Consider the following 14,686-nt stretch of genomic DNA (forward strand, 5'->3'; position numbering starts at 1 on the left):
GTATGTCAATATGGGTTTATAGAAAGTAGGTCATGTCAAACAAACTTGATTTCATTGTTGTTGAGATTACAGATTTGATTGCTAAAAGTAACTGCCTGGATTTAACATACTTTCATCTTTATAAGGCCTTTGACTGTGCCACACATTACATTTTGATTACAAAATTAGCACTGCACAATATCAATGAAGTATGTATTCAGTGGACTAATGAACTGGCTAATGAACAATCTATGAGTAAGTACTTATCAATAGAAAATCATCCCCCAGTGAGGGATTTTATTCTGCAAGGGTTGGTTGTGGGCCAGCACTATGGGATATTTTCATCAGCACACTGATACTGAAAATTTATCAGAATGTTAAATGAGAGCCAAGAATTATGCTGTATGGTATAAATTTCTTGGTAAGATATGCTCAATAAACAAAATGCGTTTATATGCAGCCAAGCATGAAAGCTATACCTGCATCAGGCACTTAATGTTTAAATTGCATACAGTTAGAAAGTATATATACAAACTTTCTAGTATCTACCGCTTTCTATGATGTTACACCCACCCTTCTACTGTTTCTCTGGGTCTTAAGATCCAGGGTTTCAGCCTGGAGAGGGGGTGTATGGCAAGTCATCAGCATCCTGAGTATGTCTCTGTGAGGCATATGATGTCTGGTTTCTTCCACTCTACTGCTGTATCACTTATATATTTGCTAAAACAATCTGCACCTGGCTTTTTATTCATTGGTCTGGAAGTCTATGTTACCTCCAAATGTATATGATGCATTTTACAGATCTTAGATGCTTGTTCTATGTTTTCTTTGTTGCCCATAAAAGTGCTTTTGCCCAGCTCCCACAGCTGCATTACTTTGATGACCAGTAATTGACCATTGCTATTTATAGCCCTGTAGCCCCTAGTATAATCCTGTAGTTTCAAGGCGCCAACCGTCTTCACATGCTTATACTCCTCTATGTAGTATTTTATACTAGGTTCGTAGATGATTCATTCCCCATAGAATAACTACATGTTCTGGCTATTTATTAGTTGCAATATAGATACAAAAGTGTATATACAACAATAGGCATTATTTGTACAATTGTACAAAGCTCAGCAAAAGCTAGGTAGTAGTTACCTGGTCATTAGATAATTGCTATTACACGCTAAAACAAATCTTCAGGCAGGCCAAGGCAAGTCCAGACAAAGCCTGGCCTGCCTGATGCCAGTGTTCTTAGCTTAACACAAAGCTTGTGGTGTGTTACAAGAAATGGCAACTCCATATTTACTGGGCTAACAAGCTACCATATTGTATAACAAATTACAAGGGAAAATTAATCAGAATTCAATATTAAGATTCTTATTCAGTATGATTTCCATATATTAGGTTAGCTTCTGTGTGACTGAGTTTAATAATGTTTATTTTTAAACTAAATTCTGTAGTTTGCTTCTTCATTAAGAAGAACAAATTTAATGAAGAATGTTAATAAAAATTTTGCTTCTTAATAGATAGAGATATTGTTATCTTGTGTACTGGAATGTTTTCTTCTGCAAAAAAGCAAGCAAGCAAGCAAACAGAAAATGCTGTAAGATTCCTGGAATTCATTGTCTAATATTGCCATGGCAACAGCTGAAAACTCCCCAGTATGATTAGCTCTCTGAAAACAGAAAAAAAAATATAAAATTTATAAAAAATAGATTTGATTTAAAATCATCTAAAGAGAAAATTACTGTGGAGTGCCTTAAAGTCTGTTGCCTGTGATTATATGGATATTCCTGAAACAGGGAAGATGACTGAAACAACTTTTCTTGACACGGAGACAAACATATCATAAGGATATGTTCTTTGGTTTGTGTCTGTATGCAAGATGTTAGTTTTGACCATTATATCTCCAGTTCTTTGGAGAATGGTAGCCTCAGCTGCCAAGTCTTTTATTATGTAATATCTTGGTAGATGTTTAGTAGTTAAGGACTCAGAGGGAGAATGGTGTCTGAAGAAGTCCGTTAATTCTACATTTCATTCTCCCTTTTGGTGTCGGTTGCCTGAACTTATCAAGGACTGCTGAGTGAAGAGAGATTATGTTGATTATGGTAGACTATGTGGACTATTCCACTCCTAAAAGTTGACTTAGTTCCAGCTTCTTTTGGAGGATAAGGGACAGATGCTTATCTCTGAGTAGTAACAAACCAAGCTTTCAATGGCAAAGCTCAGACAGAAATGACGATTGAGGATTACACTTAAACATTACTTAACAGTTCACAATGATAAAACTGGACAACTGGCCTAGTTAAAAAAAAATGGAAACAAGATTTAATGCAAGTATGTATTTTGATAAAGAAAAAAATCAAAACACAATTTACCTTCCTTCTTCCATTCAACCATCCATCTTAGAGGAAAAAACTTCCTCTTGGTTTTAATATGCTTCCAGATTCTGTACACCTGATTTTTTACAGCTTCTTTTATTCACTACATATGGGGATGAATACATGGAAAAACACGGAAGTGTTTTATTTTCACAGTTTTTTTTTGAAGAATAAACTCTTTAAGCTGAGATGCCAATCCCTATCATTTTTTAAATGTCTCTGAACTTTCACTCCTGGCAGTTTTTAACTATTGTATTCATCCTAATCCCCTCCTGTATGATAAATTAGAACTTATTTGGTTTCATCATTCAGAAATCTTTTCTTCAGTCATTACTTTTCACTCTTTCTTTTTTCCACAGGTGAACCTCTTTTTTCTATGTCTCTCTTTTTTGTTGGTAATACTCATGAGAAGTACTCAGGTGTATAGGTTCTCCCTGCCTATTGCAGTAATCATGGTGCTTAAGTGGCTACATACACTTTTTTGTATGTTCATCAACATTATGGTCATCATCAAAATCCCAGACCTCCATCATCAGAATTATTTTTGGATTTACAGGTACAGATGTTGATTATTCTTGCTTTGTTTCTGCCATAGGATGCCATCTGTCTCCTGCACAACAACCAAGCTGTCAGCATAAACTTTTAAATGTGACAGAACCTGGCACAGTGATATCCTTTAAAATGTTTGTTACCATCCAAACAACACATCTCCTTAGTGTAGACTACTACTTGTCAATCAGAAGCAATGGAAATACTATCATCTTTTTTTTTGTATCCTGTATTCTTGTGCTGACTCTGCACAGTAGTGGTTTGTGAAATAACATAACTTCAGAAATCATGTTTTGATTTTTGCTTTCACTGGTGCAGTGTATCAGTTTAACTAATGTAACTGGCTTTAACCAAATGACCAGTTATCACCACTGAGGAATAGAGGCACAGATTTAGTGCTATTTATTTTTGCCAGGTTTTGTCAGTGGCTATTTGGCTCAGCTTTTCAAGGGTCCCAAATATGAACTATATTAGTTGATTTGCATAAACTAATTAATGCATATGTTTGCCTACCTACCACTATTGCCAGGATGGATTATTTCTTTTTGGTGTCTCATTTAGCCAAACATGGAAAACCATGAAGTCTCTACAGATCAGATATAAAAAATAAAATAAATATGTTGCCCTATGTCCCGATCCAGTATCGGGAAGGTTTCGTTATGATCCCAAGGACGAGATTAATACCCTAAAACCAGTCAAATATCGTACAACCTTTTAACTTTATTTTCAACGGAGTAGGGAGAAAAGGTGCGGAAAGGTGAATGGGAGAGGGGAGCAAGGATAAGGGGAAAGGATAAAGCTGAAAAAGGAGAAAAGAAGCTACCTACCGCCACTCTGAGTCCGATGGTGTTCCGCCGACTCCACTCAACACCCTCAGCCCCTACAAGCAAACCTTCCCCCCACCCCCCCCCCCTTCACACAGTCTGCAGTTTTTGTAGGTTCCCGCCCCGCCTCTGGGGGGGGAGGTGCTTCCTCACTTCCCATGCAGATTAGCTGTCGTGCGCAGTCCGCCCTCTCGGAACCTTCCAGAAACGGGCTGGGGGCATCTGGGGGTCTCCTGCTCATGCACGTATGGCAAATGTGTACGTGTGGTTCGTGCCAGACGTGCTGTTCTCCTAGAGGCGGCCTTCTGCCCTTTTCGCGCCCTTTTTCTCCCGTGCAGGTGCACGAGGTTTTTTACCTCGCAGACAGCTCCCGGGGGCGCCGGCGCAGCATTGCCCGACACACCTTGGCAGTGGCAGCTCTGCAGCAGCAGCAGCAATGTCGAGACAAAACCGCATTTAGTACCGGTTCTCTACACCCTATGTTTAAGAATAGGGATGTGGATAATTAATTTACTTAAGTTCTAGAAAACAAAATCCAATGTCTATCGTGAAAAAATGCTCTTTTATGATTTTAAATAGCCTTTTTTACTTCAGGAAAATAAATTGGCAAGCTCTGTCATGTTATTTACTCTATACTTTTTCCAATTTAAGATGGAGTTACTGTTCATTGTACTGCAGTTTGTCCTTCTGACATGAACTTCCCACTCATTTGCTGTTTCTCAATCTTAGGGATGTGTGAAGACCTTGCAGTATTACTGGAAATACCAGCAAAATGAAGAAGACCTTGATGGCAGTTAAAGATAGCAGTAACCTGTGTATACCTGGCACCTTCTTCCAAATCCTTCCTCTGCATGTCTCACCTCTGAAACTCAAATAGCCTGTATTAAATTATCCAATTTTAAGTTTCTGTTTATGTAAAATAATTGCATTCTAGTGTGAATGAATCTTTACTAAGGCTTTGAAAAAAATGAGAGAGCTGAACTCACTCCTCATGTTAGGAATGTTAAAAACAAAAGGAATTAGATGAGTGTGATTTCAAGTTTTCCAAGTCCATCTAGGCTGGATATTTTAAGCAATTAAATAGTACCATATGCATATAAGAAAGTCAAATTTCCTTTCTGAATTAGCACAAGTTTCTTGGAATGATGGAGGCACTTTTCTTTTTAGAACAAGAAATACAGTCTTTTTAATTACTTTCTGAATGTCTGAACAAACCAATAAAAACCATTGCTTCAGTTACCAATGCCTCAACATGTGTCTTCCTTACAAAGTATAATTTTATTGTTTTTTTCTGTTTCACAGAAATAAAATTGATCCTATGAATTGTGTGCAAAGATATTTGTCATATAAATTTTCAATACAATGTAACTGCTGTGCAAGTCATTACTTTCATTATATTGGCCGTATCTGTACTTTCTTCAGGAGATGCACCAGTTATCTTACATGCTTTTTTATTCCATTGAAATAAGCTCTTCTGGCAAACATGCTTTGCCTGCACCACTCCTGCCTGCCTTGACCTCTCAACACCTACTCCTGCATCCTGGCCACTGCCTTCAGAGGTGGCATCATATTGTTGCTTCAGCCCCTCAACCTTTTACTTTATGGTGCCCTCTTTGCAGGTGGTAGTGAAGACTGTCAGTTGCAGATGCGGCTCTGGATACCTTTGCGGCACTGGGGAAGAAGGGAGAGGACTGCAATCCTGCTCTCTGCATGCAGCTTTCTGGAGACAGTCTTTATGTGCAAGTAACTGAGCTGGGCGCAGCACACCAAACGTGTATAGTATGCAGCTACCCAGCTGTGCGGGAGAGGCCCCTGACAAGGCTTCCCACAGCAGTTTCTCACAACTTCTCTGCCATCACTGCAGTCTGACCCACAGTTATGCAGTTATGTTACATCAGAGCAGACTTCAAACACAGGCAGCCAGACTTACTGTGGCGGACTGATGAATGAATTTTTTGCCTTAAACATTTCTTGGTGCATGGGGTGCAGGCAGGCCACAACGACTGAGCTGCTGCGACCCCTGAAAAGGTCTCCCTGCGACCACCCGGGACACACCGAGCCTGCACTGAACGAGACCGCAATCGGGCAGAGACTTTGGGATCTGGACTGTAAATTATTGTCCGTTTTTAGAACAACTTCTATAAAACCTGCTTGGCATGAGTGGCTAAATTTGCTGAAGCCTTAGGCCGCACTCCCTAGTACAGTGAGAAAGGGCCCAGAGCTGCTGCAGGCGGGAATGATAAGGGAGTTACCAGCAATTTGCATTCCTGTGCACTGCTGAAACAGTGCTAATTGCTGAAGTTATCACCTTCTTTGTCAGGACCTTGAGAGCTAATGGCTGGACCTAAGAATGGAGACACACCTGTCAGCAGAAACGGCAACAGTAAACGGCCTACCTAGGGACAGTGATGAGACCCAATAAGGAGCAGGAGACCCCAGACCCAAATATTACTATTGGTCTGAACTACCACGTGAGGGGTGGGAAAACTTAATTTGAAAAAGCTATAATTGCCGAGGGATTTCTTTGTTCCCCCCCCCCCCATCTCCTTCTCACTCCCTCTCTCGGCCCTCGCTCCTCGTCCCTCGTCGGAGGCACCCAGCTTGAGCTGTGATTCGAGCGGAGTCAGCGGAACATCATCGGCCTCGGAGTGGTGGTAGCTAGCTTCCTCTCTCCTTTTCCAACTTTTCTCTATCTTTTCCCCTTACCCTTGTTCCCTTTTTCCCTTCGCCTCCCCTTCGCCTTCCCCCCCCCACACACGCCTTTTCTCCCCAATTCGTGGAAAATAAAGGTAAAAGGTTGTACGATATTTGACCGGTTTTAGCGTCTTAATCTCGTCCTTGGGATCGTAACGAAACCCTCCCGATATTGGATCGGGACACTTACACAGGTAGTTACAGCAGGTCAGGGCAATTAAGGCCCTCAGAGCCCTGAAATGTGGAGGCCTGTAAATGAACAAGTTTGAGTCAGTCCAATTCAAATTACATTTCTATTACCGATAGCTACTTCCATCCCTGGACCAGGTTTCCAGCCTTGGGCACCCAGGCAACACTGGTAGTGTGGTCAGCCTGAGAGCTCGGACTTGTCAGATCTCTACAAAACTCACATGGTTGTATTGACATAGCCATAGCCTGTCCCAGAGCTAGATTCGTGTAGGTGAAATGAAACAGTGAAGTCTGCAATCCAGATACTGTGAAGAGCCTGATTTCTGTGACCTTACAATTATCTCATAGCTTTGCCTGTAGTATTGCTAACAATTGTAGAATTGTCTGATAAAGCAATCTATCACACTCTTTTTAGCAAGAAACACAGGCAGCCATATTAACTAAAGTTCTGCTGAGGGATTACATATTTTCATGCTACTGAGCTGGACTCATCCAGAACACAGGTGATCTGAGATTGGTCAGGGTAGAAAGCCCTTGTATACATTTTAAAAGACTACACATTTTTTACTTAATGCCTGTGTTAGGATTTCTTCTTTGTTTGGATATGGGTCCATAATACCTTTCATAGATAAGTACTGCATCCTCAATAGGTCAGAGCTTTAAAGACCAGCTGAACAGCTTGTGGCCTTAAAAGCAAGCTGTGTTATGGCATTTTAAAGTTTTCTTTTTTGGGTAATGTGTGTCAACCTGTATGTGATATCAGTGTTACAAATAAATTTCCAAAAATTTTTTGTGAGCATTCCTCACTCAAAGTTTCCATTATATTCCCTTCTGTGTTTTTTTAGCTATGATGTCTAAGGTCTGCTTTGATTTTAGGGAATTTAGGATGCTGACGTTTACAAAATGCTTATGGAAAAGTTGAGGACAGGTTCTGCCACTGTGTTTTGTTGCTCATGTCTGAGTCTGAAAACCAACAATGCAGTTCTCTGATGTTGCCAGGATGTCATTCATTTGTAAATACTGCTGGATTTTCTGAACAAAGGCAACTCGTTTCCATTTTAGTTAATGGAGGGTGCCTTGATTTTTATCCTGTGGTGCAATAGGAGAACAAAAGAGAAAATCCCTTCTGGAGCATATTTTCACAGCTGTTCGCATTCCCTGTCTCTTATTTTAGATTTCACAGAAGATTTTGTGTAGGAGTGATACTCTTCAAAGGATTTTGATTTTTTGTTTCTCTCTTCCACCATGAAGTTTGTGTGCAAAGTACTCTTACTAGAACTAGGCAGCAAATGGGGAATAGGGCTGTGGAAGGATACTTTGTGCATGTTATAGTCTTTGTAAAGATAGCATTTATTCCTCAGAAACCCAAAATATCTGTTTCCACTTTGGCTGGCTAAGTGCTGTAGCAGTTTGATCTTTAAACACAATGAAAGTTCAAAAACAGCAAAAAAAAGGAGCATGATAGTTGACATTAGAAAGATCAGCTTTTGCACCAGTCACTACCCATAGTGATATCCCAAATTATTCCTTTTAGGATATACCTAAATTTATCGTAACAGAACTGTTGACAATAAATTCTGTTATATAAGAAACAGTCAGTTGTTTTCAACCATATGTGTATTTGTTAACTGAAAATCAAATATCTTCAGAGGTGATAAAAGCTATTCATGTTAATGTATCTCTTTCAGGTCTGAAATTTAAAAGTGAACCCATTTTGAGTAATGAGATACTTTTTTTTTCATGTTTGCATGTGAAATTTTTTGCAATGGTGCTTGGACAAACAATTTCCTTTTTCACCCAATCTAAGAATTGTAATTTTATTGCAAAATGAAAATTTTGAGAATCTTGTGAATGAAATGAGTTGATGAGAGTCTACTTCTGCAGGCCTTCTAAAAGTAACATCCCCTTTATATTAAATGGAAAATTTTGCCCTCATGATCATGCCTGCAGAAATCAATAGATATCTGGATACTTACCTCAAACAGAAAGACTCTCAGTATTCTGTAATCCAAATTTTAAACAATCAATGGTACTCGCAGAAAAATGGTACCCACAGCTGAACTGCCTCATCAACATATTCTTGCTGCTATACATTAATATAATATGCAGCTACATTTTCTTACAAACACATTTTTTTCTGTAAAAATTCATGCAAATTTTGTTTGACTAAATACCAACCTCGAGATATATATTAAAAGAAGGTTATTTCTATTTTTATAGGACAATATAAAGGGATAATCGCCTTTCACTTAAGCTATATGTCCTACTGATTAAGTACACTTACATCAGTAAATCAAGCTGTGCTATTCAAAAATAAATAAGGATTTCTTTGGATTTACAACTAATTCAAATCTCCAAGAGGAAAGCAGTAGGAACTAGTCTTTCAGTTTTCCTAAAGGTGACGATTATCATTGTAATTTTTTTTTATCCTTACAACCCTGGTAGCTCCCACAGCAAGCTAGGCAGACATTCTGCAGTAAAAATCTGACAGTCTCTGGGTCTCTAGATAGCACTCCACTGATTCTGAAGGAACTTCAAGAAAGTAAATTAAAAGTCACATATTTGTTTACCTAACAAGTAAATAAATAATAGCTTATGTTGACTGTTATGCAACTTGCTAATGAAACAGATTTACTTTAAATACTTTTCAGTCTCTGTTGAGCATGTAGTATTCAAATTCTTTGGTTCCAATATTAGGAAAATTGTGCACTTGTGTGTTTAATTCTCATTCTACAGGGTTTCTTTGTAAGGAAACATTAAAAAACATTTCCAGCTCCTATACAAGAGGGATTGGGTCAATGTGATCACAACCTTATAGATTTAAAGTATGCGTATTGAAGGATAAACCCAAGAATTTGTTTTCCTTTTAATAATAATAATAGTATTATTGCATAGTTTTTTCCCATTTTTCCTTTACTGTCAGCTCTTTTCTGGCTCCCCACTGCCACATACCTCTTGTTCCCACAAGAGGTTTCCATTTCTTCAAAGTATGGAAAGCAAAATCAAATGTCTGAGTGCCTCCATTCTAAGCAAGGGAGCAGAAACCTCTCTAGGAGAAAGAAGGCAAAGGAACAGAGAAAAATAACCTTTTTTTTTACCATTTTTTTCCGATTGATTACTCTTTTCACTTACAATCTCAGTTTAAACTTTGATTCTGCTGTTCAGACCATTTTTCTTATCTACCTGTCATTCTGCCTTTGCTGCCATGATCCCAGCTCTCCCAGGTCTTAAGCGATTAAAGACTTAGAGACAATACAATTTAAATGACTGAAAATTATCTTTAAAAGTGGCTTTGAAATTAATTTTCTTCCCCTAGTAATATCAGAATTTTAAACCCAGTACCTTAGAATCTTTCAAGACTGGAGGCAAATGGCTTTGTATGTTACTGGAATAGGAAGATTTTGCTTTTCCAACAGAATGAAGTGGAAAATATAAGATACAAGACTTTGAAAATGAAGTATTTAAAGATGAAAGCTTCTTGAAAATGTACAACTAAACTGTGCCTAATTTGGTTCATGAGACTATTTAATAAGGAAGAAGAATTTTTACAGTGGGAAAAAGGAAGGTGCTTGCAGATTGTAATGTTAGAAGTAGTTCAGTCATAGGTGAATTAATTACTGAATGTAAATGACAAAGTTATATAGTTTCATCTGTACCTTTTTTTTTTGTGGAATCAGCAGCACAAAAAAAGATAACAAATGCAGAAAATACTTTCTGTATTTACTTTTTTTGGTGAAGAGTACACAGTAAAATTGGGTCTGAAATAAAGCACCCAAGCTATTTCAAGCAATATCCACATATCCTGGCATCTCCCTGGAGTAGCAATGAACTTACTCAAAAATCAGTGATATTGAGTGCTGCAGAATAACTATGAATGATTACTTCTGTTTCTGACTTGTAGGAGATCAACTATCAAAGCGAAGACTGCTTCTCCTGTGCTGCCTGTGGCCTGCAGCGTTCCTGATGTCTGTCCAGGATACTGACAGGTGATAGACGGCACTGATTGCTTGTTTCTTGATTAGCTTTCTCACAGAAGATTAGATGCTGGCAGTAGTTGATGAAGTTGCTAGTGTCAGCTAAAGATTTATTTAGTCCTAGACAGACTCCTGCATGTTTTAGGATGAGTGATCAATTTTCTGTCAAAGGAGGTGTTGGTCATCTGCTGAGTAGGAGCGTCAGCTCTTTGTTCTCATACCGGCCTGGAAGTTTACCAAGGTCCCAAGGGTCAGTGTTGCAATTTCTTTGATTCTCAATGTGACTGAGCTGAATTCTTGGAAAGAAAGTACAGTTTCTCGTCACGTTCTCTGTTTTTGTTTTTTTTTTTACTGGACGCTCCCAAAGCTGCTCTGGATATAAAATGCTCCATTAATTTCAAAGCGTTAATCTCTGGATGAGACTTAAAAACAGTATAAATGTAATTAAAGTACACTGATAAGATTTCATAGAAGTGTTTACCTTTTCAGTCTTCCTTCCCCATTTTGATGCAGAGTATTGCCATTATTGCTAGGTAGTCAAATATTTTGAATATATTAATGTTAATAGTAATAGTAGTTTAACATGGGGATATGCATACTGAAGATACAGATTATTTTCCAATGATCTCTCTATTATTTAGTTGTTGTCAGCCTCTCTTGATCACTGCTATGTGACAATAGGGTCCTCAAAAGCTGATTTAGTATTAGCTTGAAATTGTATCTATTGTTGGTAACATTGTTAATATTTTATGCACAAAATAGGCCTGTCTAAACCTCTGGTTTAAAGACATCAAGTGGGCTCTACACATGACAGGTGGAGTCCAAAAAAACCCCATGTTGGCTCAGCATGAGGCAGATCAGGTCTAAAGTAGGATATAAATGTTCCCATGGCACTGTACCAGCTCCCAGTCTCTGTTTTCAGACGTTAGGCAGGGTACTGGCTTCCTGCATTGCAGTGCAACCGAAAAATGATTTTAAGTTTTGATAGAAGCAGCAGCTGAGCACCATCATGTGATTGGTACTCAAATATATGGGAGAATGTGTCCACACAATGCATTTGACATTACAAGCAATCAGTCTGGAGTTAAGAAAGGGCACAGGTATGTTCTTGGCTAGAGAGCTAGCTAAATCAGTGGTAATGAGTCATTTCATTATTGCATTTCATCATTTGAAATGTTCATGTTTTATTTATTAGAAAAGAATAGTCAGAGCACTGGCTCTGTGATTTAGCTGGGTGAATATATGAAATTTGATAGAACTGGAGACTACTGGAACTCAGTGAATTTTTTCTTTCGTTGCTGATAAATTCCATGCAATCTTTGTACTGTTTGTTATCTTCATGATAATGGAAAGGAAAGCCTTTCTTTTTCTGAGTATATAACTTTTATGGACTGTATGTCACTATAATTACAGAAATGTGCAGGTATAGTTTTAGACCTAATGGGCAATGACAGCTGCACATTTGACAACACACTGACACATCAGGCTGGGTCATAATGGATTAGGATCTGGCAGAGCTTTCCTCTCTAGATAGCGAAAGATAGGGAGATCTTTTCTGGATATTTTTTGTCTGTCATCGAGACCATGTAGGGTGTGTTGTGTGATCAAGGGACTCATGGCTCACAGACGCCTGAAGAATTATTATCTAAAATTATAGAATTGCCCGAATTCCTAAATGCCCTGACTTCCATTGCTCTTTTTCATATATATATATTTGTATAAGTAGGCTGTCTCTATTTGCCCTTTTTGCACTCATAAAAAGAGCTATCTGTAGTTGTGTATTCCACAAATATTTCTGAATATTTGTGACTGTGGACTTACCATCTCCAAAGGTTTTATCTAGTTTCCAAAACCAGAAATTGGAGTGGAGTGTGATGCCCCAGTTTTTATTTGTTTTAGAGAATGGTACATAAGCAAGTTGAACCTAGTATTTTTTCATGGCATATGTATCTGGCAAAAGGGCTATCACTGGAGTGGGTGTTTGTATTAAAAATGTAGGTATCTACCAGTGCCTGAATTCCAGTGAGCCAGTGGAGCTATATTCAATGTTGTAAATGAAATCCGGAGAGCAATTCAGCGCTCTGTAGGGTGGTTGCCTAGTGGCTAATCAGCTGAATCAACTTCCACCTGCCATTAACTATATTGTCTCAATATCCATTAATTGTAATGGGGGCTTAGACAGCTACTGTGCCTTCAGACGATTAAATTGAGTTCTTTTAATTATGAACTGAATTCTATGCTCTACATTCAGGACTTATTTTCTATACTAGCCGACATCTGTTCAGCAGGTAAGGCAAATGCTCTGTCTACCTTTTTATTTATATGCTATTTAAATCTCCTTCACTTCAATCATATGATGATGATTGCCTGTCTATAACAAAGTCTTAGCACTATTTCACTATAAAGATGCTCTCCATCAGGCCTTTCTGTAGAACCCCTTTAATTCTTCTTTCTGTAGAGTTTATTCCCATTTAGTTTATGACTCTAATGTAGAAACTCACTCTGTTTTTTCTCACTTCCTTCCCAGGTGATATGTAATTCTAACTCGCTTGGTCTGATCTTGACTTCAGTATGTCTGTCTATGCAGAGAGTAGATGTCACAGCTATTCCTGTCAATTTTCCCTTCTTGCAGGTGAAATAATATGTTTGCTATCCCTGAAGAGTCAGTGCCCCTGTAGTGCCAAGACACTGGATTAGGGATTGACTGACAGATTGGTTAGTCATGTAAAAAAATGATATTCTCTGTTCTATAGCTGAGTCTACCTTTCCAAAAAACACCTTTTCTTAGCACAAACTAGACATGAGAGTGGAAATCTTGCCATATTTAAGTCATCACATTTTTAGCTAAACAAGATGGGGTTTACATAAAACCCAAGAACATTATGGTGAATTTTCTGGCCACCAGTTTCTGGAAAGCTGCTGACTAATAGAGAAAAGATGTTCAAGCATCTGAGAAGTCAAGGGCAAATGACATGAGGAATGACTAACAAGTTGCATATTTATAACTTGTCTGAGCATCACATATAGATTGCAAGACATCTGAGATATTCCAGCAAGGGCATTTGGATTGTTGGCTTCTAGCTACTGCTGCAGACAAATGCCAAGTATTATTAGCTGTAATGGCTCAACACCTTGCAAACAGATGTTGAATCTTGCAGGACCTCTTTCTTTTTACAGTTAGGTGTGGCACATGGGACTGATCAGAAGTGACAGCAATACAATACACAATTCTGTTTGAATAAAACAAGGTACTTTCTGATTTCACCGTTTTCTTCCGAGGTATGTGAGATAAATCCCATTGTTTTGATCAGTAGAAAATAATATGGAGTTGAAACAATATCATATTTGGTATAGAAATTATCAGGAAGAGGTAATATTCCATTTCAGTGAGTTCTTAGTAGTGTCGGCCTAGTTTTCCATGACCTTAAAGTTCAGTGGCGTACAGATACTTCCTGTCATTCCACTGTTTCTAGTTTTAATTTAATGCAGATTCTAATGCAGATCTTCCTCCTTAATCATATTTTTCCTACTGTTTACTAAAAACTGAGGCTAAAATTTAAGGGCAGTTTAATTGTTATAACCATGACATGTTCTCACAATAAGCTAACATTTTTTTATCAGAATACTGATTAGGATTGCCACTTTCAAAACTGATTTCTAAACCTTGGGGTCCCTAAAAGACTGAGCCCTATAAATCTTTTCTGTACAGAATGTTCTTTTGGGTCAGTGGAAGTTCCGCATGTTGAGGTTTTTCTGAACTATTTCCCAAGTTACCCATCTCTTTTTAAATGTTGATAATTTTAGTTTACTTTTGTCTGTATGTCATATGGAAATAGATCTGTTCTACTGCTGATGAAGATGCTGAGCAGCTAAAACGAAAATGCCCTCTAGTTTTGCTACAGCCAATGAATTCTGTGCCTGTATAAACTGTACATAAAACAGCTATATTTGAGCAATTTAATAACAAGTATTTCATGTATACAGTGATTGTTTTATGCTTTAAATTAGAGCTGATTAAGTAATGAGGAAATATTTTTATTTTTTGCATTGAATGGAATTTGTGTATTTGAGATAGAATGCAAAATTAAGGGAGACTCCCATGACAGTTAAA

Source organism: Dromaius novaehollandiae, chromosome 3 (assembly GCF_036370855.1).
Source record: "Dromaius novaehollandiae isolate bDroNov1 chromosome 3, bDroNov1.hap1, whole genome shotgun sequence".
NCBI lineage: Eukaryota > Metazoa > Chordata > Aves > Casuariiformes > Dromaiidae > Dromaius > Dromaius novaehollandiae.